The sequence below is a fragment of the Rhinoraja longicauda genome, chromosome 10 (assembly GCF_053455715.1).
Source record: "Rhinoraja longicauda isolate Sanriku21f chromosome 10, sRhiLon1.1, whole genome shotgun sequence".
Taxonomy (NCBI): domain Eukaryota; kingdom Metazoa; phylum Chordata; class Chondrichthyes; order Rajiformes; family Arhynchobatidae; genus Rhinoraja; species Rhinoraja longicauda.
This window is the reverse complement of record NC_135962.1, coordinates 4,108,580-4,135,309: the sequence shown is the minus strand read 5'-3', so window position 1 is coordinate 4,135,309 and position 26,730 is coordinate 4,108,580. Positions and strand designations below refer to the sequence as shown.

Genomic DNA, 26,730 nt, shown 5'->3' with positions numbered 1-26,730 from the left:
AAGCCCCGCGATTCGGGGCGGGCGAACACGCTGCCTCTGCCACTGCCGGAGCTCCCGATGTCGGCCCCCATCCAGGGGCCTGCGGGCTTCCGACGTCCAGGCGGCCCGCGCCGGAGCCTCCGGAGACGAGTCGCAGCCGTTCCCGCAGCATCCGCAGGCAGCCAGCGCCGCAGGTGGTGAGTCCGGACCGCGGGCTCTGCGAACCAGAGCCCCAGGTGGTCCCAGGTGCATGGCCGGTGGTAGGCCGCAGCGGGAACGGAGACACGACACAGAACAAAGGTCGCGTCTCCGTTCGGGAGAGAGAATGTTACAGTTACAGTTCCCGTTCCCTCCCACCCCCCCCCAAAAACATAACATACAACACTACATCATATTAACACTACAATTGAGACAAAAACAACAAAAAACACAAAAGACAGACGGACTGCAGGCAAGCCGCAGCTGCGACGGCAGCGCTGGCTCCTCCCATTAGGTGGTCACAACATCTCACGTTGATGTTGGTCATGGCTAGCACTTGTTTGAACAGTATTATCTTAGATGTGTGAAAGCTATAAAAGCTGATTGAGAATGATCAGCCGTGATCACATTGAATGGCGGTGCTGGCTCGAAGGGCCGAATGGCCTCCTCCTGCACCTATTGTCTATTGTCAAAAATCTATACCCTCTCACTGGCACCCCCAGCAGCGACCTTTCCAGTTTAACTTAATTCCACACAGCTGGTTTAATGGTCAACATGTTGCAAGGATCCAGAGTCTCGCTCCATATAAGGTCAGCTCCTGCCACACCAGATGGGTTTTTCAACAGCCAGGAACTTATCACACAACATTGACACAAAATGTCGGAGTAACTCAGCGGGACAGGCAGCATCTCTGGAGAGCTATGACAATGTTCCCAGTTGCTTGTCCAGCCAGACTCAGTAACCAAGCGGCATCTCAATTGGAAAGTCCCCATTCAGGGGATTTCACACTTGCCAATTATAGAGTTTATAATCAGATTCTGTTGCAGTCACTAGCAGCACGGCACTCCGTTACAGCACAGAGTCACACAGTGTGGAAACAGGCCCTTTGACCCAACGCCCACAGCTTGCCCCACCTGCCTGCATCCCTCCAAACCTGTCCTATCCATGTGCCTGTCATACTGTTTCTTCAACATTGGGATAGTCCCAGCCTCAACTACCTCCCCTGGCAGCTTGTTCCATACACCCACCACCCTTTGTGTGAAAAAGTTACCCCTCAGATTCCTATTAAATCTTTTCCCCTTCATCTTGAACCTCTGGTCCTGGATTCCCCTACTCTGGGCAAGAGACTCTGTGCGTCTACCCGATCTATTCCTCTCACGATCTTATACACCTACGATCACCCCTCATCCTCCTGCACTCCAAGGAACAGAGACCCAGCCTGCTCCACCTCTCCCTATAGCTCACACCCTCTGGTCCTGGCAACATCCTCGTAAATCTTCTCTGAACCCTTTCAAGCTTGACAATATCTTTCCTATAACATGGTGCCCGGAACTGAAAACAATATTCTAAATGCAGTCTCACCAATGTCTTATACAACTGCAACATGACCTCCCAACTTCTATACTCAAATCTCTGACTGATGATGGCCAATGTGCCAAAAGCCTTTTTGAGCACCTGCGACTCGACCTTCAAGGAACCATGCACCTGTAATCCTAGATCCCTCTGCTCTACAACACTACCCAGAGGCCTACCATTTACTGTGTAGGCCCTGCCCTTGTTCGACGTCCCAAAATGCAACACCTCACACTTCTCTGTATTAAATTGCATCATCCATTCCTCCACCCACCTGGCCAATCGATCCAGATCCTGCTGCAATCTTTCACAACCATCTTCACTATCTGACATTATTCACACGATTGGTTTAACAATACCCTCATCAAGCAAAGGTCGGTTTGATCAGAGTGCACTTCCAGACGGACAGAGTGGATGTGGAGAGGATGTTTCCACTAGTGGGAGAGTCTAGGACCAGAGGTCACAGCCTCAGGATAAAAGGACGTTCCTTTAGGAAGACGAGAAGGAATTTCTTTAGTCAGATGGCGGTGAATCTGTGGAATTCATTGCCACAGCGGTCTGTGGAGGCCAAGTCAGTGGATATTTTTAAGGCAGAGATAGATAAGATTCTTGATCAGTACGGGTGTCAGAGGTTATGGGGAGAAGGCAGGAGAATGGGGTTAGGAGGGAGAGATAGATCAGACATGATTGAATGCTGACCAACATCCTGATCTTCTGCAAGTGGACATGGACTACTGGAACATTAAGGGAGAGGAACACTTGCGTTCTGGCTGAGGTTCGGGGTGTTGCTGTCAGTCACTCCTGGTCCCACGGCAACACCAGCTGCAGAACCAGAGCTTTTTTTGCTGCTGCTGTCTCCCAAAGGGAACGCAACGAATACCCCAGAGAGCCATGGTGGCCATCCAGCCAGCAGGCAGCTGAATGGCTGCCAGAGCAGCCTGCGATGCACCGACAGTCCAGGAGGAGGTGCTACAACTGGGAACTCTGGCCTGGGGCTGTGACTGAAGTCCGGAGCCATCACGGTCATCGTTGTGCAGGGATCGTCGTCATCGGCTGCCTGCTCTCCAAACTCAAGTCATGTCCCAGATGTCGTAGCGTAATACAACACGGAAACACACCCTTCGGCCCAACTTCCCCATGCCGACCAAGAATGCAGCATCTACACCAGTACCACCTGCCCGCGTTTGGCCCGTATCCCTCTAAACCTTCCCTAACCATGTACCTGTCCAAATGTCTTTTACATTTTATCATGGTACCTGCCTCAATCACCTCCCCTGGCAGCTCGTTCCAAATACCCACCACCCTCTATGTGAACAAGTTGCCTCTCAGGTTTGTACTAGATATTTCTCCTCTCGCCTCTAGTTCTTGATTCCCCTACCCTGGGTAGAAGGCTCTATGCATTCACCCAATCTATTCCCTTCGTGAACTTCTACACCTCTATCAGATCACCCTGTAATACTCTGATTAAGCCTTCTGGACCACCATACATACCTGTGACGCCACTTTCGAGGCACTACATACCATCACTCCTAGATCCCTCTACTCTACGACACTCCCCTGGGCCCTGCAGTTCACTGTGAAGGTCCTGCCCTGGTTCGACCTCCCAAAAATGCAACACCTCTGCATTAAACTTCATGAACAATTGTCAGCCCATTTGCTCAACTGATCGAGATCCGGCTGCAATTTTTGATAACCATCTTTGCTGCCACTTTAGTGTCACCTGCAAACTTACTCATCATGAGAATGATCAGCCATGATCACATTGAATGGCAGTGCTGGCTCGAAGGGCCGAATGGCCTACTCCTGCACCTATTGCCTACGCCTTCTACATTCTCACGCAAATTGTAGATATATACCACAAACAGCAATGGGCCCAGCACTGATCCCTGAAGCACACCACTAGTCACAGGCCTCCAGTCCGAAAAACAACCTTCCACCATTTTGCTTCACAAAGCAAATCCCTACCCAATCGGCCAGCTCTCCCCAGATGCCATGCGATTTATTCCTCAGAATGCATTCTGGTAACTTGGCCAGCACAAAATGTTAGGCTCACTGGATCCCAGGCTTTTCCTCGCAGCCCTTCTTAAATAGAAGAACATTAGCCACCTTCCAGTCCTTCACCCTTGTCACATGATGGTTCACATATCTCAGCCAGGATGCCTGTAATTTCCTCTCTAGCTTCCAACTGCATCGCTGAAATTATCTATCTAATCAGGCCTGAGAAATGTATCTACCTTCATATGCCCTAGGATATCCAGCATCTCCTCGACCATAACACGGACCCACCGGAAGGTATCTCCCTTAACTGTCCCAAGTTGGGCGGCACGGTGGCGCGGCGGTAGAGATGCTGCCTCACAGCGCCGGAGACCCGGGTTCGATCCTGACTACGGGCGCCGTCTGTACGGAGTTTGTACGTTCTCCCCGTGACCTGCGTGGGTTTTCTCCGAGATCTTCGGTTTCCTCCCACACTCCAAAGAGGTACAGATGTGTAGGCTAATTAGCTTGGTTTGTGTGTAAATTGGCCCTAGTGTGAGTAGGATAGTGTTAATGTGCGGGGATCGCTGGTCAGTGCAGACTCGGTGGGCCGAAGGGCCTGTTTCCGTGCTGTATCTCTAAACCAAACTAAACTAAACCTGCACGGATATTGACAGTGGGTGACTTAGAGATGGCTGGGCTGTTGCATGTAAACATTAGGTGGTCACAACATCTCACGTTGATGTTGGTCATGGCTAGCACTTGTTTGAACAGTATTATCTTAGATGTGTGAAAGCTATAAAAGCTGATTGAGAATGATCAGCCGTGATCACATTGAATGGCGGTGCTGGCTCGAAGGGCCGAATGGCCTCCTCCTGCACCTATTGTCTATTGTCAAAAATCTATACCCTCTCACTGGCACCCCCAGCAGCGACCTTTCCAGTTTAACTTAATTCCACACAGCTGGTTTAATGGTCAACATGTTGCAAGGATCCAGAGTCTCGCTCCATATAAGGTCAGCTCCTGCCACACCAGATGGGTTTTTCAACAGCCAGGAACTTATCACACAACATTGACACAAAATGTCGGAGTAACTCAGCGGGACAGGCAGCATCTCTGGAGAGCTATGACAATGTTCCCAGTTGCTTGTCCAGCCAGACTCAGTAACCAAGCGGCATCTCAATTGGAAAGTCCCCATTCAGGGGATTTCACACTTGCCAATTATAGAGTTTATAATCAGATTCTGTTGCAGTCACTAGCAGCACGGCACTCCGTTACAGCACAGAGTCACACAGTGTGGAAACAGGCCCTTTGACCCAACGCCCACAGCTAGTCCCACCTGCCTGCATCCCTCCAAACCTGTCCTATCCATGTACCTGTCATACTGTTTCTTCAACATTGGGATAGTCCCAGCCTCAACTACCTCCCCTGGCAGCTTGTTCCATACACCCACCACCCTTTGTGTGAAAAAGTTACCCCTCAGATTCCTATTAAATCTTTTCCCCTTCATCTTGAACCTCTGGTCCTGGATTCCCCTACTCTGGGCAAGAGACTCTGTGCGTCTACCCGATCTATTCCTCTCACGATCTTATACACCTACGATCACCCCTCATCCTCCTGCACTCCAAGGAACTGAGACCCAGCCTACTCCACCTCTCCCTATAGCTCACACCCTCTGGTCCTGGCAACATCCTCGTAAATCTTCTCTGAACCCTTTCAAGCTTAACAATATCTTTCCTATAACATGGTGCCCGGAACTGAAAACAGTATTCTAAATGCAGTCTCACCAATGTCTTATACAACTGCAACATGACCTCCCAACTTCTATACTCAAATCTCTGACTGATGATGGCCAATGTGCCAAAAGCCTTTTTGAGCACCTGCGACTCGACCTTCAAGGAAGCATGCACCTGTAATCCTAGATCCCTCTGCTCTACAACACTACCCAGAGGCCTACCATTTACTGTGTAGGCCCTGCCCTTGTTCGACGTCCCAAAATGCAACACCTCACACTTCTCTGTATTAAATTGCATCATCCATTCCTCCACCCACCTGGCCAATCGATCCAGATCCTGCTGCAATCTTTCACAACCATCTTCACTATCTGACATTATTCACACGATTGGTTTAACAATACCCTCATCAAGCAAAGGTCGGTTTGATCAGAGTGCACTTCCAGACGGACAGAGTGGATGTGGAGAGAATGTTTCCACTAGTGGGAGAGTCTAGGACCAGAGGTCACAGCCTCAGGATAAAAGGACGTTCCTTTAGGAAGATGAGAAGGAATTTCTTTAGTCAGATGGCGGTGAATCTGTGGAATTCATTGCCACAGCGGTCTGTGGAGGCCAAGTCAGTGGATATTTTTAAGGCAGAGATAGATAAGATTCTTGATCAGTACGGGTGTCAGAGGTTATGGGGAGAAGGCAGGAGAATGGGGTTAGGAGGGAGAGATAGATCAGACATGATTGAATGCTGACCAACATCCTGATCTTCTGCAAGTGGACATGGACTACTGGAACATTAAGGGAGAGGAACACTTGCGTTCTGGCTGAGGTTCGGGGTGTTGCAGTCAGTCACTCCTGGTCCCACGGCAACACCAGCTGCAGAACCAGAGCTTTTTTTGCTGCTGCTGTCTCCCAAGGGGAACGCAACGAATACCCCAGAGAGCCATGGTGGCCATCCAGCCAGCAGGCAGCTGAATGGCTGCCAGAGCAGCCTGCGATGCACCGACAGTCCAGGAGGAGGTGCTACAACTGGGAACTCTGGCCTGGGGCTGTGACTGAAGTCCGGAGCCATCACGGTCATCGTTGTGCAGGGATCGTCGTCATCAGCTGCCTGCTCTCCAAACTCAAGTCATGTCCCAGATGTCGTAGCGTAATACAACACGGAAACACACCCTTCGGCCCAACTTCCCCATGCCGACCAAGAATGCAGCATCTACACCAGTACCACCTGCCCGCGTTTGGCCCGTATCCCTCTAAACCTTCCCTAACCATGTACCTGTCCAAATGTCTTTTACATTTTATCATGGTACCTGCCTCAATCACCTCCCCTGGCAGCTCGTTCCAAATATCCACCACCCTCTATGTGAACAAGTTGCCTCTCAGGTTTGTACTAGATATTTCTCCTCTCGCCTCTAGTTCTTGATTCCCCTACCCTGGGTAGAAGGCTCTATGCATTCACCCAATCTATTCCCTTCGTGAACTTCTACACCTCTATCAGATCACCCTGTAATACTCTGATTAAGCCTTCTGGACCACCATACATACCTATGACGCCACTTTCGAGGCACTACATACCATCACTCCTAGATCCCTCTGCTCTACGACACTCCCCTGGGCCCTGCAGTTCACTGTGAAGGTCCTGCCCTGGTTCGACTTCCCAAAAATGCAACACCTCACGCTTATCTGCATTAAACTTCATTAACAATTGTCAGCCCATTTGCTCAACTGATCGAGATCCTGCTGAAATTTTTGATAACCATCTTTGCTGCCACTTTAGTGTCACCTGCAAACTTACTCATCATGAGAATGATCAGCCATGATCACATTAAATGGCAGTGCTGGCTCGAAGGGCCGAATGGCCTACTCCTGCACCTATTGTCTACGCCTTCTACATTCTCATGCAAATTGTTGATATAGACCACAAACAGCAATGGGCCCAGCACTGATCCCTGAAGCACACCACTGGTTACAGGCCTCCAGTCCGAAAAACAACCTTCCACCATCGCCCTCTGCTTCACGAAGCCAATTCCCTACCCAATCGGCCAGCTCTCCCCAGATGCCATGCGATTTAGCCTTCCAGGGCAGCCTACCATGTAAAACCTCATCAATTGCCTTGCCGAAGTCTATACAAATAAACGTCTATGGCTTTGCCCTCATCAACCTTCTTTGGTTCATTCTTCAAAAAAACTCAGATTTGTAAGACTCGATCTCCCAAGTACAAAACCATGCTGACTATCCTTAATCAGCTCCTGTGTATCCAGATGTACAGATAAGTGGCGCAGCGGTAGAGTTGCTGCCTTACAGCGAATGCAGCGCCGGAGACTCAGGTTCGATCCTGACTATGGGCGCCGTCTGTACGGAGTTTGTACGTTCTCCCCGTGACCTGTGTGGGTTTTCTCCCACACTCCAAAGACGTACAGGTATGTAGGTTAATTGGCTGGGCAAATGTAAAAAAAAATTGTCCCTAGTGGGTGTAGGATAGTGTTAATGTGCGGGGATTGCTGGTCGGCGCGGACCCGGTGGGCCGAAGGGCCTGTTTCTGCGCTATATCGCTGGAATTTAGAAGACCGAGGGGGGATCTTATAGAAACTTACAAAATTCTTAAGGGGTTGGACAGGCTAGATGCAGGAAGATTGTTCCCGATGTTGGGGAAGTCCAGAACCAGGGGTCACAGCTTAAGGATAAGGGGGAAGTCTTTTAGGACCGAGATGAGAACGTTTTCTTTCACACAGAGTGGTGAATCTGTGGAATTCTCTGCCATAGAAGGTAGTTGAGGCCAGTTCATTGGCTATATTTAAGAGGGAGTTAGATGTGGCCCTTGTGGCTAAAGGGATCAGGGGGTATGGAGAGAAGGCAGGTACGGGATACTGAGCTGGATGATCAGCCATGATCATATTGAATGGCGGTGCAGGCTCGAAGGGCCGAATGGCCTACTCCTGCACCTATTTTCTATGTTTCTAAATCTAAAATCTAAAGTATCCTATTCCTCAGAATGCATTCTGGTAACTTGGCCAGCACAAAATGTTAGGCTCACTGGATCCCAGGCTTTTCCTCGCAGCCCTTCTTAAATACGAGCACATTAGCCACCTTCCAGTACTTCACCCGTGTCAAATGATGATTCACGTATCTCAGCCAGGGTGCCTGTAATTTCCTCTCTAGCTTCCAACTGCATCGCTGAAATTATCTATCTACTCAGGCCTGAGAAATGTATCTACCTTCATATGCCCTAGGATATCCAGCATCTCCTCGACCATAACACGGACCCACCTGAAGATATCACCCTTAACTGTCCCAAGTTGGGCGGCACGGTGGCGCGGCGGTAGAGTTGCTGCCTTACAGCGCCGGAGACCCTGATTCGATCCCGACTACGGAGTTTGTACGTTCTCCTCGTGACCTGCGTGGGTTTTCTCCGAGATCTTCGGTTTCCTCCCACACTCCAAAGAGGTACAGATGTGTAGGCTAATTAGCTTGGTTTGTGTGTAAATTGGCCCTAGTGTGAGTAGGATAGTGTTACTGTGTGGGGACCGCTGGTCAGTGCAGACTCGGTGGGCCGAAGGGCCTGTTTCCATGCTGTATCTCTAAACCAAACTAAACTAAACCTGCACGGATATTGACAGTAGGTGACTTAGAGATGGCTGGGCTGTTGCATGTAAACATTAGGTGGTCACAACATCTCATGTTTATGTTGGTCATGGCTAGCACTTGTTTGAACAGTATTATCTTAGATGTTTGAAAGCTCTAAAATCTATACCCTCTCACTGGCACCCCCAGCAGCGACCTTTCCAGTTTAACTTAATTCCACACAGCTGGTTTAATGGTCAACATGTTGCAAGGATCCAGAGTCTCGCTCCATATAAGGTCAGCTCCTGCCACACCAGATGGGTTTTTCAACAGCCAGGAACTTATCACACAACATTGACACAAAATGTCGGAGTAACTCAGCGGGACAGGCAGCATCTCTGGAGAGCTATGACAAAGTTTCCCAGTTGCTTGTCCAGCCAGACTCAGTAGCCAAGCGGCATCTCAATTGGAAAGTCCCCATTCAGGGGATTTCACACTTGCCAATTATAGAGTTTATTATCAGATTCTGTTGCAGTCACTAGCAGCACGGCACTCCGTTACAGCACAGAGTCACACAGTGATACAGTGTGGAAACAGGCCCTTTGACCCAACGCCCACAGCTTGTCCCACCTGCCTGCATCCCTCCAAACCTGTCCTATCCATGTGCCTGTCAAACTGTTTCTTCAACATTGGGATAGTCCCAGCCTCAACTACCTCCCCTGGCAGCTTGTTCCATACACCCACCACCCTTTGTGTGAAAAGGTTACCCCTCAGATTCCTATTAGATCTTTTCCCCTTCATCTTGAACCTCTGGTCCTCGATTCCCCTACTCTGGGCAAGAGACTCTGTGCGTCTACCCGATCTATTCCTCTCACGATCTTATACACCTACGGTCACCCCTCATCCTCCTGCACTCCAAGGAACAGAGACCCAGCCTGCTCCACCTCTCCCTATAGCTCACACCCTCTGGTCCTGGCAACATCCTCGTAAATCTTCTCTGAACCCTTTCAAGCTTGACAATATCTTTCCTATAACATGGTGCCCGGAACTGAAAACAATATTCTAAATGCAGTCTCACCAATGTCTTATACAACTGCAACATGACCTTCCAACTTCTATACTCAAATCTCTGACTGATGAAGGCCAATGTGCTAAAAGCCTTTTTGAGCACCTGCGACTCGACTTTCAAGGAACCATGCACCTGTAATCCTAGATCCCTCTGCTCTACAACACTACCCAGAGGCCTACCATTTACTGTGTAGGCCCTGCCCTTGTTCGACGTCCCAAAATGCAACACCTCACACTTCTCTGTATTAAATTGCATCATCCATTCCTCCACCCACCTGGCCAATCGATCCAGATCCTGCTGCAATCTTTCACAACCATCTTCACTATCTGACATTATTCACACGATTGGTTTAACAATACCCTCATCAAGCAAAGGTCGGTTTGATCAGAGTGCACTTCCAGGCGAACAGAGTGGATGTGGAGAGAATGTTTCCACTAGTGGGAGAGTCTAGGACCAAAGGTCACAGCCTCAGGATAAAAGGACGTTCCTTTAGGAAGACGAGAAGGAATTTCTTTGGTCAGAGGGTGGTGAATCTGTGAAATTCATTGCCACAGCAGTCTGTGGAGGCCAAGTCAGTGGATATTTTTAAGGCAGAGATAGACAGATTCTTGATTAGTGCGGGTGTCAGAGGTTATGGGGAGAAGGCAGGAGAATGGGGTTAGTCAAGTCAAGTCAAGTTTATTTGTCACATACACATACCCGATGTGCAGTGAAATGAAAGTGGCAATGCCTGCGGATTGTGCAAAAAAAAGAATTACAGTTACAGCATATAAATTAAAGTTAATACAGAGAAGACAAAATTTAGTCCCTGGAGTTATAAGAGTTGACAGTCCTGATGGCCTGTGGGAAGAAACTCCGTCTCATCCTCTCCATTTTCACAGCGTGACAGCGGAGGCGTTTGCCTGATCGTAGCAGCTGGAAGTCCGTTGCTGGGGTGGTAGGGGTCCCCCATAATCTTGCTTGCTCTGGATCTGCACCTCCTGATGTATAGGTCCTGCAGGGGGACGAGTGTAGTTCCCATGGTGCGTTCTGCCGAACGCACTACTCTCTGCAGGGCCATCCTGTCCTGGGCAGAGCTGTTCCCAAACCAGACTGTAATGTTGCCGGACAGGATGCTCTCTACAGCCCCAGAGTAGAAGCAATGAAGGATCCTCAGAGACACTCTGAATTTCCTCAGCTGTCTAAGGTGGTAAAGGCGCTGCTTTGCCTTACCCACCAGTGCGGCAATGTGTGTTGCCCATGTCAGATTCTCTTTGATGTGGACTCCCAGGTATTTAAAACTGCTCACCCTATCCACAGTAGACCCATTTATCTCCAGTGGCGTGTACGTCCTTGGATGTTTAGCCCTTTTAAAGTCCACAATCAGCTCCTTCGTTTTAGTGACATTCAAGAGGAGGCTGTTGTCCTGACACCAGAGTGCCAGATCAGCCACCTCCTCCCGGTAGGCCTTCTCATCGTTGTTGGAGATCCGGCCCACCACCACAGTGTCATCAGCAAACTTGATGATGGAGTTTGAGCTGAACCTGGCCACATAGTCATAGGAGGGAGAGATAGATCAGACATGATTGAATGGCGGAGTAAACTTGATGGGCCGAATGGCCTAATTCTGCTCCTATCATTTACGAAGCATGGACGATTCTGGACACAACACAGCCACTGACCAGGCCACATTTATGAAGGGGTCAGGGTCGTAGCACACAACATTGTGCTCTCTCAGCCACCATATTTGTACCAACCTGGTACCCATCTGTATAATTCCCATTTGCCAGCATTAGGGCAGTTCCTTCTGTGCCATGAATTTAAGGTTAGGTGGAACACGAGACCAGCAAGCCTTGACCCACGCCACCTCTGTAAAGTCCTCCTGCTTTACAACACGTCTGACCGCTGCACCTGCCCAGCATTCACTGAATCCAATTGTCTCCACTGACAACTGGGCTTTCAACTTCCAACCTACGCTGATTCAGAACGGATTTCTCAAACCTTTCTGCCTGACTATCTACATGGTGGATGTTTATGTTACATTTTACTTTGGCTGTGTGTCGTTGCTTTTCACTTAGTATGGCTGTGTGGGAACTCAAATTTCACTGTACCTCTTGGTGCATGTTACAATGAATTGATCTTGAATCTTGATCTTGAATCTTGAGTTTAGTTTAGTTTAGAGATACATCGCGGACACAGACCGTTTGGCCCACCGGGTCCGCGCCAACCAGCGATCCCCGCACACTAACACTATTCTACACACACTAGGGACAATTTACATTTATACCAAGCCAATTAACCTACAAACCTCTGTGCCCGTGCTGTCTTAGCAGCTGCGGTGTACCTGTAGTCCGTCTGTCTTTGTGTTTTTATGTTGTTTTTTTTGTCTTGATTGTCGTGTAAATGTGATGTAGTTTTTTGGGGTTGTGTACTATGGGGGGGGGGGGGGGGGGGAGGGAACTGTAAATGTAAATATAAAATTGTCTCTTCCCAGCGGAGACGCGACCCTTTGTTCTGGGTGGTGTCTCTGTTCCCGCTGCGGCCTACCACCGGCCCTGCACCTGGAGCTGGCGGCCTCCACCTGGGACTCGCCTGTGGAGGCTCCGACCGTGTGGACGTCAGAAGTTCGCAGCCCCTGCCCTGGGTGGGGGCCGACATCGGGAACTCCGGCAGCGGCAGCATCTTCACCCGCCCCCGAGTTGCGGGGCTTGGATCGGCCCACCGTGGACCTTTCACCGTCCGGCATGGCCTGGAATAGGCCGCGGGATTTTCTCCGCCCGGCGGGGGCTTCAATGTCGGGAGCCCCGACCGCCCCGACGTGCAGCGGCAGTGCCTTCGTCTGCCCCGGATCGCAGGGCTTGGGTCGGCCCGCCGCGTACCTTTCACTGTCCAGCGCGGCCTGGAACGTGGCAACTTGAACAGCCTGACCACGAGAGAAGACGGCAGGGGAAGAGAAATTACATTCTGGCCTTCCATCACAGTGAGGAGGTGACTGGAGGAGACTCACTGTGATGGATGTTTCTTTCTGTTTGATTGTGCGTGTTATTGCTTATTTTTATTGCTCTTATTGTTGGACTGTGGGTAATCTTTCATTTCACTGCACATTTATGTGTATGTGACAAATAAACTTGACTTAGACAATAGGCAATAGACAATAGGTGCAGGAGTAGGCCATTCAGCCCTTCGAGCCAGCACCGCCATTCAATGCGATCATGGCTGATCACTCTCAATCAGTACCCCGTTCCTGCCTTCTCCCCATACCCCCTCACTCCGCTATCCTTAAGAGCTCTATCCAGCTCTCTCTTGAAAGCATCCAACGAACTGGCCTCCACTGCCTTCTGAGGCAGAGAATTCCACACCTTCACCACTCTCTGACTGAAAAAGTTCTTCCTCATCTCCGTTCTAAATGGCCTACCCCTTATTCTTAAACTGTGGCCCCTTGTTCTGGACTCCCCCAACATTGGGAACATGTTTCCTGCCTCTAATGTGTCAAATCCCCTAATTATCTTATATGTTTCAATAAGATCCCCCCCATCCTTCTAAATTCCAGTGTATACAAGCCCAATCGCTCCAGCCTTTCAACATACGACAGTCCCGCCATTCCGGGAATTAACCTAGTGAACCTACGCTGCACGCCCTCCATAGCAAGAATATCCTTCCTCAAATTTGGAGACCAAAACTGCACACAGTACTCCAGGTGCGGTCTCACCAGGGCCCGGTACAACTGTAGAAGGACCTCTTTGCTCCTATACTCAACTCCTCTTGTTACGAAGGCCAACATTCCATTGGCTTTCTTCACTGCCTGCTGTACCTGCATGCTTCCTTTCATTGACTGATGCACTAGGACACCCAGATCTCGTTGAACTCCCCCTCCTCCTAACTTGACACCATTCAGATAATAATCTGCCTTTCTATTCTTACTTCCAAAGTGAATAACCTCACACTTATCTACATTAAACTGCATCTGCCATGTATCCGCCCACTCACACAACCTGTCCAAGTCACCCTGCAGCCTAATTGCATCTTCCTCACAATTCACACTACCCCCCAGCTTAGTATCATCTGCAAATTTGCTAATGGTACTTTTAATCCCTTCGTGTAAGTCATTAATGTATATCGTAAATAGCTGGGCCCCTAGCACCGAACCTTGCGGTACCCCACTGGTCACTGCCTCCCATTCCGAAAGGGACCCATTTATCCCCACTCTTTGCTTTCTGTCTGTCAACCAATTTTCTATCCATGTCAGTACCCTACCCCCAATACCATGTGCCCTAATTTTGCCCACTAATCTCCTATGTGGGACCTTGTCGAAGGCTTTCTGAAAGTCGAGGTACACCACATCCACTGACTCTCCCCTGTCAATTTTCCTAGTTACATCCTCAAAAAATTCCAGTAGATTTGTCTTGACTTGAACCTGTCCCGCGGAGAGGGCTGAGCTCACACGCGTGGGACAGGACACATGGGATGGGTCATGGCTGGGCCAGACTCACACGCGTGGGACAGGACACATGGGATGGGTCAGGGCCGGGCCGGACACACGGGACTCGGCTCACACACGGGACAGGGCCACACTCACTCACACTGACAAGGCAAGGGGCCCCAGGCAGGGAACACAAGCGAACCTGATGCTAGCAGGCCTGGGCAGACCAATCTGCCTCAGTAGGAACAGTTCCCCATTAAAGGAGAGCTACAAGCAAAGACATTGCTGTCCATGTCAGTCGCGCGGGCAGCTGCCTATTATGACTCAACCTCGCCTGGCATCATGTTAGTCACCACTTTCAAATTCCTTTGTTTAAAAAAAAATTAAATGATATGTTACAACTCAGACAAACACGCACTTTACAGAACACAGCACGATAGCTTAAGTTGTACTTTTGGCATTGTGAGTCATTGTGTTAAAAAGTCATTTACGTCAGTCTGAAGAAGGGTCTCGACCCGAAACGTCGCCCATTCCTTCTCTCCTGAGATGCTGCCTGACCCGCTGAGTTACTCCAGCATTTTGTGAATAAATACCTTCGATTTGTACCAGCATCTGCAGTTATTTTCTTATACTGAATAGTTTCATAACCTTCTCTGAAAAATACCTCCTATTTTTTCCCCTCACATTTATTCTTAAATCTATTTACCCGCGACCTGCAGAAGCTGTGGAACAAGGCGACAATCACGTTCTCAACCCAAACCCAACTTCTGATGGAGAAGCTAATCCCGGTTTTATACAAGGTTGATATTTGTGGCGTGACGAGTTTAATGATGGGTTAGGATAAGTGAAAGACAGGATGCGACGGTTTAGTTTAGTTTAGTTTAGAGGTACAGCGCGGAAACAGGCCCTTCGGCCCACCGAGTCCGCACCGACCAGCAATCCCTACATTTTAACACTATCCCACACACACCAGGGACAATTTTTACGTTTACCAAGCCAATTTACCTAAAAACCTGTACGTCTTTGGAGTGTGCGAGGAAACCGAAAATCTCGGAGAAAACCCACGCAGGTCATGGGGAGAACGTACAAACTCCGTACAGACAGCACCCGTAGTCGGGATCGAACCCGGGTCTCCGGCGCAGGAAGGCAGCAACTCTATCGCTGCCTCATTGTGGACTGCCTCAAAGTGTCCCTCAAAGACTTGGACATCAACCTCAGCACTTGGGAGTCTCTTGCTCTGGACCGTCCAACCTGGCGTAGCAAGCTCACCACAGGAGCCCGTGCAGCAGAGGACAGACGCACTGCAGAGGCCCAGAGGAAACGCACCGCGCGCAAGGCCCGGGCTACCTCCACTTCCACTGCAGCACCCATCCACTTGTGTTCTACGTGTGGGCATGCCTTCCGGGCCCGGATTGGCCTCACCAGTCACTTCCGGACCCACGGTCACCAATCCTCCAACTGAAAGTGAAGTCATGGTCATCTTCCAACCCGAAGGACGAACAACAACAACAGACATTGATAGCATAAGTGGTGAGAGCAGGTATTGAGCGGGGTAGTTCTGGGACATCAGAACCAACTGTTGAGCCTTCCCGAGGTGTCGTGGGCCAAACTCAACAAAACACCAGTGAGGGGAGGTGCCCACTTGATAACCCCAATTATATACGTGCATCCACACGGTCAGTTTTTATGTGCTTGTTAATATGTAGTTAGCTTATTATTGCATATGGAGTTAGTTATTGTCTTGACCATAAGTGTGTATAAAGAGTTTAGATACTACTTTGGCTTTGGGCTCGGTTTTCCTGGCTGAGCGCTTATCCTGGTGTTAAAGCACAAGTACTTTGTGTTTTAATAGTAATTTAATTTCTCAACCCAAACACAGCTTCCAATAGAGAGAAAACTGGCAGCCAAATGATTCCTCTAACAGGCAAACATATAAACAACCCTTAAAGAGGGTTTGTTTGTTCATAAGTGACCAGAGCAGAATTAGGCAATTCAACCCATCAAGTCTACTTCACCATTCAATCATGGCTGATCAAACTCTGCTCCTCAACCCCATTCTCTTACCCTCTCCCCATAACCCCTGTACTAATTAAGAATCTATCTACCTCTGCCATTGACTTGGCCTCCACAGCCGTCTGTGGCAATTAATTCCACAGATTCACCACCCTGATTCTGACTAAAGAAATTCCTCCTCATCTCCCTCCTAAAGGAACATCCTTTAATGCTGAGGCTGTGCCCTCTGGTCCTAGACTCTCCCACTAGTGGAAACATCCTCCCCACATCCACGCTATCCAAGCCTTTCACTGTTTGGTAAGTTTCACTGAAGTTCCCCCTCATCCTTCTAAACTCCAGTGAGTACAGGCCCAGTGCCGACAAACGCTCATCATATGTTAATTTCCAATGACACTTGTCGCACAACATCATTCTTAAAATATTGGAGAGGACAGAATTTTTTTAACTACAGATGACGAGCAAAAAAGTGTAGCATTTGTTACAAATATACAAGTGATGTGGTGTTAAGGACCCAGAGCGGGTTTGTTTTCAGAAAGGATGTTTAACTGTTACTAGACCAAATGGATCCGCTGGGCCCAAACCTCTCCTGCATTGGCGCACAGCACCCTCTCCTCTCCTCTCCCACTCCCCTCCCTCCCCTCCCTCCTCCTTTCCCCCTCCCTCCTCCCCTCCACTCCCCTCAACCCCCCTTATCCTCCCTCCTACCTCCTCCCTTCCTCCCCCCGCTCCCTCCACCTCCCTCCCTCCTTCCCTCTCCCCTCCCTCCCTAGGAGTTAGATTTAAACCTTAAAGTGTGAATAACTTAAAAAATATAACACCGATTTCAATGAAACTTCTTCCATTAGCACCAAAGGGACGACGGTGAGTAAGGTGGGCCTAAAATTGTCGCGCTATCGTGTACCGTTTAGGCTGTAGTTCAGGAACAAACAAACAAACAAACAAACGAGAGTTTGAGTATATAGATGGCAAGTTGTCAAGTCTGGTATAACACTTGAAATTGACAAAGCAACTTAACACATTTTACAAATCCAAAGATAAATTGTAAAACCACTACTTCAGCCAAACAAATCTGAAAGGGTCCTGATCGCGATCTGTTGGACAAAGCAGTATTGATACAAGCTATTTAAGGCAACAGACAAACAGGCTGAAAACGTTCTAAACTATCTCAATATTACAGTCTGATAATATCAACTGGATGCGACAAAACTCTTCAGAATTCACAGCTTTGCAACATTTTTGACAGTGAGGTCCATGATTCGATCTTTAAATTTTTTTGTTTATTATGTCACTGGATCCTCGTCCTAATGCTATCCAAACAAAATGCAAAGTCTAAAGATGCCAGAAATATTCGGAAGGAATGGGTGACGTTTCGGGTCGAGACCCTTCTACATTCAGCCAGTCTCAAGAAGGGTCTCGACCCGAAACGTCACCCATTCCTTCTCTCCAGAGATGTTGCCTGTCCCGCTGAGTTACTCCAGCATTTTGTGTTTATCTTCGGTGTAAGCCAGCATCTGCAGTTCCTTCCGAAATATTAATTTACTCAAAGCAGACAAACATCAGTCAGGGGTTTTACCAGATTATACAAGGCAAATGGCCTTGTAATTCATAAGTTAAAATGGCTTTCTGAGGAATCTTTTGAATTCATTGTCGCAATCAGACCAGGATAATCTCAAGGTACGATTCCACCTCTTTCAAACCTTCTACTGTTCCCTCCTTATGACAATAAAATACCAAATAAAAACTCATCTGCTAACGCGTCGGTCTGGCCAAGTCGTTTGACAGACGACTTCTCCTAAAACACTTGTAAGAGCAACATGCTAAAAGAGAGACTGTAACTAGAGAAACCTTGCAAAGTGTGGGCTGTGTACAGTGATGCTTCCACTGACCAACCTCAGTTAAATCCAGATAACTCCTTGCAGCTCCTCTGCCTGCACTGGAGACACTGGACCACCCCGAACACTTAGAGTCATAGAGTGATGCAGTGTGGAAACAGGCCCTTCGGCCCAACTCGCCAACAATGTCCCAGTTACACTAGTCCAACCTGCCTGCGTTTGGTCCATATCCCTCCAAACCTGTCCTATCCATGTACCTGTCCAACTGTTTCTTAAACGTTGGGATAGTACCAGCCTCAACTACCTCCTCTGGCAGCTTGTTCCATACACCCACCACCCTGTGTGAAAAACATAGAAACATAGAAAAAAGGTGCAGGAGTAGGCCATTCAATATGATCATGGCTGAAAAGTTACCCCTCCTGTTAGATTCTTGTTAAATTTTTTCCCCTTCACCTTGAACCTATGTCCTCTGATCCTCGATTCCCTTACTCTGGGTAAAAGACACTGTGTATCTACCCGATCTATTCCTCTCGTGATTCTGTACACCTCTATAAGATCTCCCCTCATCCTCCTGCGCTCCATGGGATAGAGACCCAGCCTGCTCAACCTCTCCCTATAGCTCACACCCTCTAGTCCTGGCAACATCCTGGTAAAAGACTTCCTGACAAACCCAGCCTGCGCCAGGAGCGAGCAATGCCGGCGGTTCTGGTGCCAACCGTCCTCCCTCCCTGACACCTAGTCACTGGAGATTCAGTCCCCGCAGGCAGTGGTGGGCAAAGCTGAGGTTGGGCCACTGCTCAGGCCGTCGGTCAGCAGCTGCAGTGCCTGGACTCCAGGTTCACCGCGGGCTCTGTGGGTCGGTGCCACTGGACAGGTTGTGGCTGGTGAGGTGTTTCTCTCAGCAAACACTGGCCGACCTCTGACGGACCATCCCATCCCTACCTTCCATAAACAAAGTTCCTCACAACTTCTCATAGACCCACATGGAAACAGGCCCTTCGGCCCAACCTGCCCATGTCAACCAAGATGCATCATCTCCACACTAGTCCCACCTGACCCGAAGCTTTCCGAAGCATGTACCTGTCTATGAGGCAGTGAGGCGAGCAAGCTAGCAGCCAGCGGCAGTCCTCCCAACTCAGACCATGACCTTGAGTGTAGTGGGGGGGGGGGGGGGGGGGAAGATGTTGCTTCAGGTGTCAGTGGGTTGGCAGAATGCCCGGATTCCAGTGCTGTGTTTCGAGCCGCTGGTATCTGGGATTTAGGGGAGTTTCTGAAACAACACCAGCGCAGTGGGAGCAAAGTCCAGAAAGCTGGCGGGAATCATCCGGACACAATGCTATCCTTCACAGTAAGGATAGTGGTCTTCTTGAGCCTGAGAAGCGTCAATTCGGGGACTTTTTGAAGCTCCTAAGAGAGAGGGGCTCCACTCCCGCGAGGAGTGTGAGGAGAAAACCCTCGTGTGTCAATGGACAATAGGTACAGGAGTGGGCCATTCGGCCCTTCGAGCCTGTACGCACCACCATTCAATGTGATCATGGCTGATCATTCTCAATCAGTACCCTGTTCCTGCCTTCTCCCCATACCCTCTGACTCCGCTATCGTTAACAAGGATATCCTTAACGTGTCTTCAACATGAAGTTCGCAGTAGCTAGCCTAAACATAAACGGCGGAAGGGGAGACCTTCATAGATTTCACCACCTATCAGTCCTCAGAGAGGGGTGGTATGCAGTGAGTTTTCTGCAAGAGACGCATACTGTTGTTAGTGACGAACCCACCTGCCTTCTCTCCTGGAGTGGGAAGGGGGGGGTTCTACATGAGACACCTCAGCACAAATTCGAGTGGGGTGGCCTTCCTGTTGCCCCGACTTTCCAGCCAGAGATTGTGGAGGTGCAGGAAGTTGTGCCAGGCCGTTTGCTCTATCTGGCGTGCCGTTACTTTTCATTGAGACGCACCTCCTCTACCTGGGGGTCTACCTGAGTCCCACTGAGGATGCTTGGCCGGCGAACTGGCAGAAGCAGGAGACGAAAGTCGTCGCCCGGCTGGGACGCTGGTCAGGCTTGCTTAGAGTTCTTTCTTTCCAAGGTAGGGTGCTGGTCATAAACCAGCTGGTGGCCTCCATGTTATGGTACCGGCTGGCCACTCTTGTCCCGCCCTCTATCTTTGCAACCACAACACAGAAGAGGCTAGTGGGTTTCTTCTGGGGAGATAGGAAGCACTGGGTCTCCGCAGTGGTCCCGAGTCTCCCGTTAGAGGAGGGCGGCCAGTCCTTGGTGTGCGTGCGTACCCAGGTGGCGCCTCTCCGTCTCAAGACTCTGTGGAGGTACGTGTACGCGGAGCACCCTCCCAGATGGCACGCTCTGGCCACGTAGTTTTTCCGCCGGGGCCTTGCCTTAGAGGGGTTTCGCGGCTGCCAGTGGCGGGCATCAGTCGACCCGCCACCCTTGGGGCTGCCTAGCTTCTACCGCGATGTGTTAAGAGTGAGGAGTTTGGTCATCTTCAGCCAGCACGTTGCTCCTCAGGGGAGGGGGGGTGTTGTGGCTGTGAGGGGGGCCGGTCCTCACCCTGTCGCGGTGGGTGTCGGGGAGCGGCGTGTGCTTGGAGTGATTCCGGCCGAGCTTGCCCCCGCTCCGCGGGAACTGCTCATCGGGCCCAGGCTCCGGAATATTCCCCGGGAGCCAGCTCCTCACAACATGAGCCGCCTCTCCCAGATGCCCAGCGTGCCGTTCCGTGATGCAGGCAGACGTTTACTGTACAGGATGCTCCTGCACACTCTGCACCTCCTCGCCTTCGTCTTCCGTCCGGACATGCCTTGGCGGTCCGTGTTGCCACCTGACGGAGGGGGTGGTCCCCAGTGGAGGTCTCTCTACAAGGGAGTCCTCCCCCTTTACATCGGGGACCTGGGGTGGAGAGTGTTGCACAGAGCCGTGGTGTGTAATAAACCTTTGAGTCGGTTCACAGACTCGCCGGCCGCCTGTAACTTTGTGTTCCACGTGAAGGGAGTGTGAAAGGTTGCTGTACGAATATCTGAAGGGGCTGCTCCTCAAGTTCTGGTTGCATTTTAGTCCCACGTTCCTGGTGTGTGGGCACAGGGCAGGGAGATCGGGGGGGGTGGGATCTCCCTGTCGGTTTGCTCCTGGGCCTGGCCAAGATGGCCATTCGTGGGTCCAGGCAGTGGACGGTCGATGGCTGCCTGCCCCTCTTCCGGGCCTCTTTTAAACAATAGACAATAGGTGCAGGAGGAGGCCATTCGGCCCTTCGAGCCAGCACCACCATTCAATGTGATCATGGCTGATCATTCTCAATCAGTACCCCGTTCCTGCCTTCTCCCCATATCCCCTGACTCCGCTATCCTTAAGAGCTCTATCTAGCTCTCTCTTGAATGCATTCAGAGAATTGGCCTCCACTGCCTTCTGAGGCAGAGAATTCCACAGATTTACAACTCTCTGACTGAAAAAGTTTTTCCTCATCTCCGTTCTAAATGGCCTACCCCTTATTCTTAAACTGTGGCCCCTTGTTCTGGACTCCCCCAACATTGGGAACATGTTTCCTGCCTCTAACGTGTCCAACCCCTTAATAATCTTATATGTTTCGATAAGATCTCCTCTCATCCTTCTAAATTCCAGTGTATACAAGCCTAGTCGCTCGTCTTTCAACATACGACAGTCCCGCCATTCCGGGAATTAACCTAGTAAACCTACGCTGCACGCCCTCAATAGCAAGAATATCCTTCCTCAAATTTGGAGACCAAAACTGCACACAATACTCCAGGTGCGGTCTCACTAGGGCCCTGTACAACTGCAGAAGGACCTCTTTGCTCCTATACTCAACTCCTCTTTTTATGAAGGCCAACATTCCATTGGCTTTCTTCACTGCCAGCTGTACCTACATGCTTCCTTTCGGTGACTGATGCACTAAGACACCCAGATCTCGTTGTACGTCCCCTTTTCCTAACTTGACACCATTCAGATAATAATCTGCCTTCCTATTCTTACCACCAAAGTGGATAACCTCACACTTATCCACATTAAACTGCATCTGCCATGCATCCCTGTCCAGGTCACCCTGCAACCTCATAGCATCTTCCTCACAGTTCACACTACCACCCAGCCATGTATCATCTGCAAATTTGCTAATGGTACTTTTAATCCCTTCATCCAAGTCATTAATGTATATTGTAAATAGCTGCGGTCCCAGCACCGAGCCTTGCAGTACCTCACTAGTCACTGCCTGCCATTCTGAAAGGGACCCATTTATCCCCACTCTTTGCTTTCTGTCTGTCAACCAATTTTCTATCCATGTCAGTACCCTACCTCCAATACCATGTGCTCTAATTTTGCCCACTAATCTCCTATGTGGGACCTTGTCAAAGGCTTTCTGAAAGTCGAGGTACACCACATCCACCGGCTCTCCACTGTCAATTTTCCTAGTTACATCCTCAAAGAATTCCAGAAGATTAGTCAAGCATGATTTCCCCTTCGTAAATCCATGCTGACTCGGAACGATCCTGTTACTGCTATCCAAATGCTCCGCAATTTCGTCTTTTATAATTGACTCCAGCATCTTCACCACCACTGATGTCAGACTAACTGGTCTATAATTTCCCGTTTTCTCTCTCCCTCCTTTCTTAAAAAGTGGGATAACATTAGCTACTCTCCAATCCACAGGAACTGATCTTGAATCTATAGAACATTGGAAAATGATCACCAATGCGTCCACAATTTCTAGAGCCACCTCCTTAAGTACCCTGGGATGCATACCATCAGGCCCTGGGGATTTATTAGCCTTCAGTCCCATCAGTCTACCCAACACCATTTCCTGCCTAATGTGGATTTCCTTCAGTTCCTCCGTCACACTAGGATCTCTGGCCACTAGAACATATGGGAAATTGTTTGTATCTTCCTTAGTGAAGACAGATCCAAAGTTCAACGTCTGCCATTTCCTTGTTTCCCATAATAAATTCCCCAGCTTCTGTCTTCAAGGGACCCACATTTGCCTTGACTATTTTTTTCCTCTTCACATACCTAAAAAAGCTTTTACTATCTTGAGGCATTTGTTTGAACTTGAGCAGATAGGATGTGTCTGTACATTTCAGAATTCATTATGCTACTACCATCAGCAGTTGTATCATCAATGAAGATAAGTAAGCCAGTACCTTCAGCAGCCATACATACCCAGGCCACCGTGTTTCACAGATGAGGTGGTATGCTTTGGATCTTGGGCAGTTCCTTCTTTCCTCCATACTTTGCTCTTGCCATCACTCTGATATAAATTAATCTTCATCTCATCTGTCCACAAGACCTTTTTCCAGAACCGTGGTTGCTCTTTTAAGTACTTCTTGGCAAACTGGAACCTGGCCATCCTATTTTTGCGGCTAACCAGTGGTTTGCATCTTGCAGTGTAGCCTCTGTATTTCTGTTCATGAAGTCTTCTGCGGACAGTGGTCATTGACAAATCCACACCCGACTCCTGAAGAGTGTTTCTGATCTGTCGGACAGGTGATTGGCAATGTCTCCAACAGTTTTATTCGCGTTTCTCAGTCTCATGATGGCTTCTTTGACTTTCATTGGCACAACTTTGGTCCTCATGTTGATAAACAGCATAAAAAATTTCCAAAGGTGATGGAAAGACTGAAGGAAAGACTGGGTGCTGAGAGCTCTCTTCTACCTGCATTGAGGAGGCAATTAAACACACCTGAGCAATTACAAACACCTGTGAAGCCATGTGTCCCAAACATTATGGTGCCCTGACATGGGGGGACGATGTATAAGCACAGCTGTAATTTCTACATGGTGAAACCAAAATTTATAAAAATACCCTTTAATAAAATCTGACAATGTGCACTTTAACCACATGTGATTTTTTCCATTACAAATCTCAAATTGTGGAGTACAGAGGCAAATAAATAAATGATGGGTCTTTGTCCCAAACATTATGGAGGGCACTGTACCTTTAGAAATGAGATGATGGAATTTATTTTGTCAGAGGGTGGCAAAACTGGAATTCATTGCCACAGACGGCTGTGGACGCCAAGTCTTCAGGTAGTTTTAAGGTGATGATCGACAGATTCTTGATTAGTAAGGGTGTCAAGGGTTACGGGGAGAAGGCAGGAGAATGGGGTTGAGAGGGAAAAATAGATCAGCCACGACTGAATGGCAGAGTAGACTCGACGGGCCGAATGGGCTAATTCTGCTATTATGCACTTATCTTCTCGCAAGATGAATCTGTCACGGGCATCTCCTGTGTCCCGTCGTTATTCTCTCACTCCCTCCCCACCAGATGAAAGATAGAGTTCCCCTGATCCTCACCTTTCACACCAACCACCGCAACCCGACACATCATCCTTCAACATTCCCGCCATCTCCAACGTGATCCTATCACCGGTCACATCTTCTCACCTCCACCCTTTGCTCTTTCTGCAGACTCATCGCCCCACAACTCCTTGGTCCACTTGTCCCGTCCCACCCAAATCACCTTCTCCCCAGGTACTTTCCCATGCAACCACAGAAGACGCAACACCTGTCTCTACACCTCCTCCCTCGCCTCCATCCAGGGGCCGCAAGTGCTTCCAGGTGAGACAGAGCTTCACGTCCACCTCTAATCTCATCTAATGCATCTGGTGTTCTCGATGTAGGCTCTTGCACATCGGCGAGGCCAAACGTAGACTCTGCAACCGTTTTGCCGAACGCTTGTGCTCAGTCCAAGGCCTATGCGATCTCCTGGTTGCTAACTATTTTAACTACCCTTCCCATTCCCACACTGACCTTTCTGCCCTGGGCCTCCACTGTTGCCAGAGTGAGGCCGAACTGGAGGAAGTTTTCCTGTATTTATAACAAAAAAAGGCCATGTCTTTGGAACTATATAATAGAATGTTCAATTTCACCGTTTTATACACTTGTTCTAAAATGACTTAATTAAAAACTATCTTTGCTTGTGAAACATTATCTCCAATGTAAACAAAATCCTTATTCATTCACTTTGCAGTCAGGCATATAGCATGGAAACATGCCTTTCAGTCCACCGAGCCCACCATCATCAAAACAACCCATTTTTGCACTATTCCTATCCTATCCCATTTCATTCTCCTATTAACCCACCAGATTGAACCGTATTTCTACACAGCAAGGACAATTTTTAATGACCAACAGACACATTTTTGGGATGTAAGAGGAAACCAATGCAGAAACTACACAGATTCTATAGTTCAGAAGTCAGAAAGAACTAGTGCTAATCTGAATCCAAAATAATTTTACTCCTTATGTAAGGGCTCCTATTCCTACATGAGAGGCAAATGCTCAAGACAATTACTGATCACCATTTTTCCTCATAATTCATATTTTAATAGGATTGTTATTGTGTAAGAAGGAACTGCAGATGGTGGTTTAAACCGAAGATAGACACAAAAAGCTGGAGTAACTCAGCGGGACAGGCAGCATCTCTGGAGAGAAGGAATGGGTGACGTTTCGGGTCGAGACCCTTCAGACTGGTTAGGGATAAGAGAAATTATAGATATAAACGGTGATGTGGAGAGATAAAGAACAATGAATGAAAGATATGCAAAAAAGTAACGATGATAAAGGAAACAGGCCATTGTTAGCTGTTTGTAGAGTGAAAATTAGAAGCTGGTGCGACATGGGTGGGGGAGGGATAGAGAGAGAGGGAATGCCGGGGCTACCTGAAGTGAGAGAAATCAATATTCATACCACTGGGCTGTAAGCTGCCCAGGCAAAATATGAGATGCTGTTCCTCAAATTTGCCTTTAGCCTCACACTGACAATGGAGGAGACCCAGGAAAGAAAGGTCAGTGTAGGAATGGGAAGGAGAATTAAAGTGCAGGTAGGTTCAGGTGGGCTGAGCGAAGGTGATCCGCGAAACATCACCCAGTCTGCGCTTGGTCTCGCCGATGTATGAGTCCACATCTTGAACAACAGATACAGTAGATGAGGTTGGATGAGGTGCAAAGGAACCTCTGCCTAACCTGAAAGGACTGTTGGGTTCCCTGGACAGTCGAGGGAGGAGGTATGACGACAGGTGTTGCATGTACTGCGGTTGCAGGGGAAGGTACCTGGGGACGGGGTGGGAAGGGATGAGTTGGCCAGGGAGTTGCGGAGGGAACGGTCTCTGCGGAAAGGGGTGGGGACGGGAGAATGTGGCTAGTGGTGGGATCCCATTGGGAGGATTGTTATTGATGAGGAAGGTAAATGTGCTTTTTCTATATTAACCCTGCCATGCCTTGAATGCACAATTCTAAACAAAAAGTTTAACTCGCAAGATGAAGGAAAAACATTTTCAAAGACTTTAATTAATAAAGTAAATAATCAAAGTAAGTAAACATTAAAAATGGATATGTATTTTTTTTATTTAACAGATATACAATTCAGTAAAAAAGACTAGCATACAATTACAAATGTCAAAAGTATACATTAATGTTTCAGGCTCTATGTTATTGCTTAAAGACTAATAAAATGTACTTTATTAATGAATAATATAAAATAGATTAATTTTAACGTTTAATAAAACCTAACCTAAATACGTTTTTTTTTCTGGGACTTAAGTTGATAGTTACAGCTACTATATTGAAAATGTTTCTAAAGCTTTGAATTATAAAATAGCAAATCTATAATACTGCTT

At 48.7% G+C, this 26,730-nt stretch overlaps 1 protein-coding gene across 1 annotated transcript in view; it reads right to left on the bottom strand.

The window, feature by feature from the left end:
- Positions 1 to 23,330, bottom strand: part of LOC144597565 (SERTA domain-containing protein 2-like) — a 50,157-nt gene extending 26,827 nt beyond the window's left edge. The window contains exon 1 of the mRNA XM_078407051.1: positions 23,274 to 23,330. The gene's annotated coding sequence lies outside the window, so the exon portion shown is untranslated. The remainder of the gene's footprint in view (positions 1 to 23,273) is intronic.
- Between the last annotated feature and the right edge of the window lie 3,400 nt (positions 23,331 to 26,730).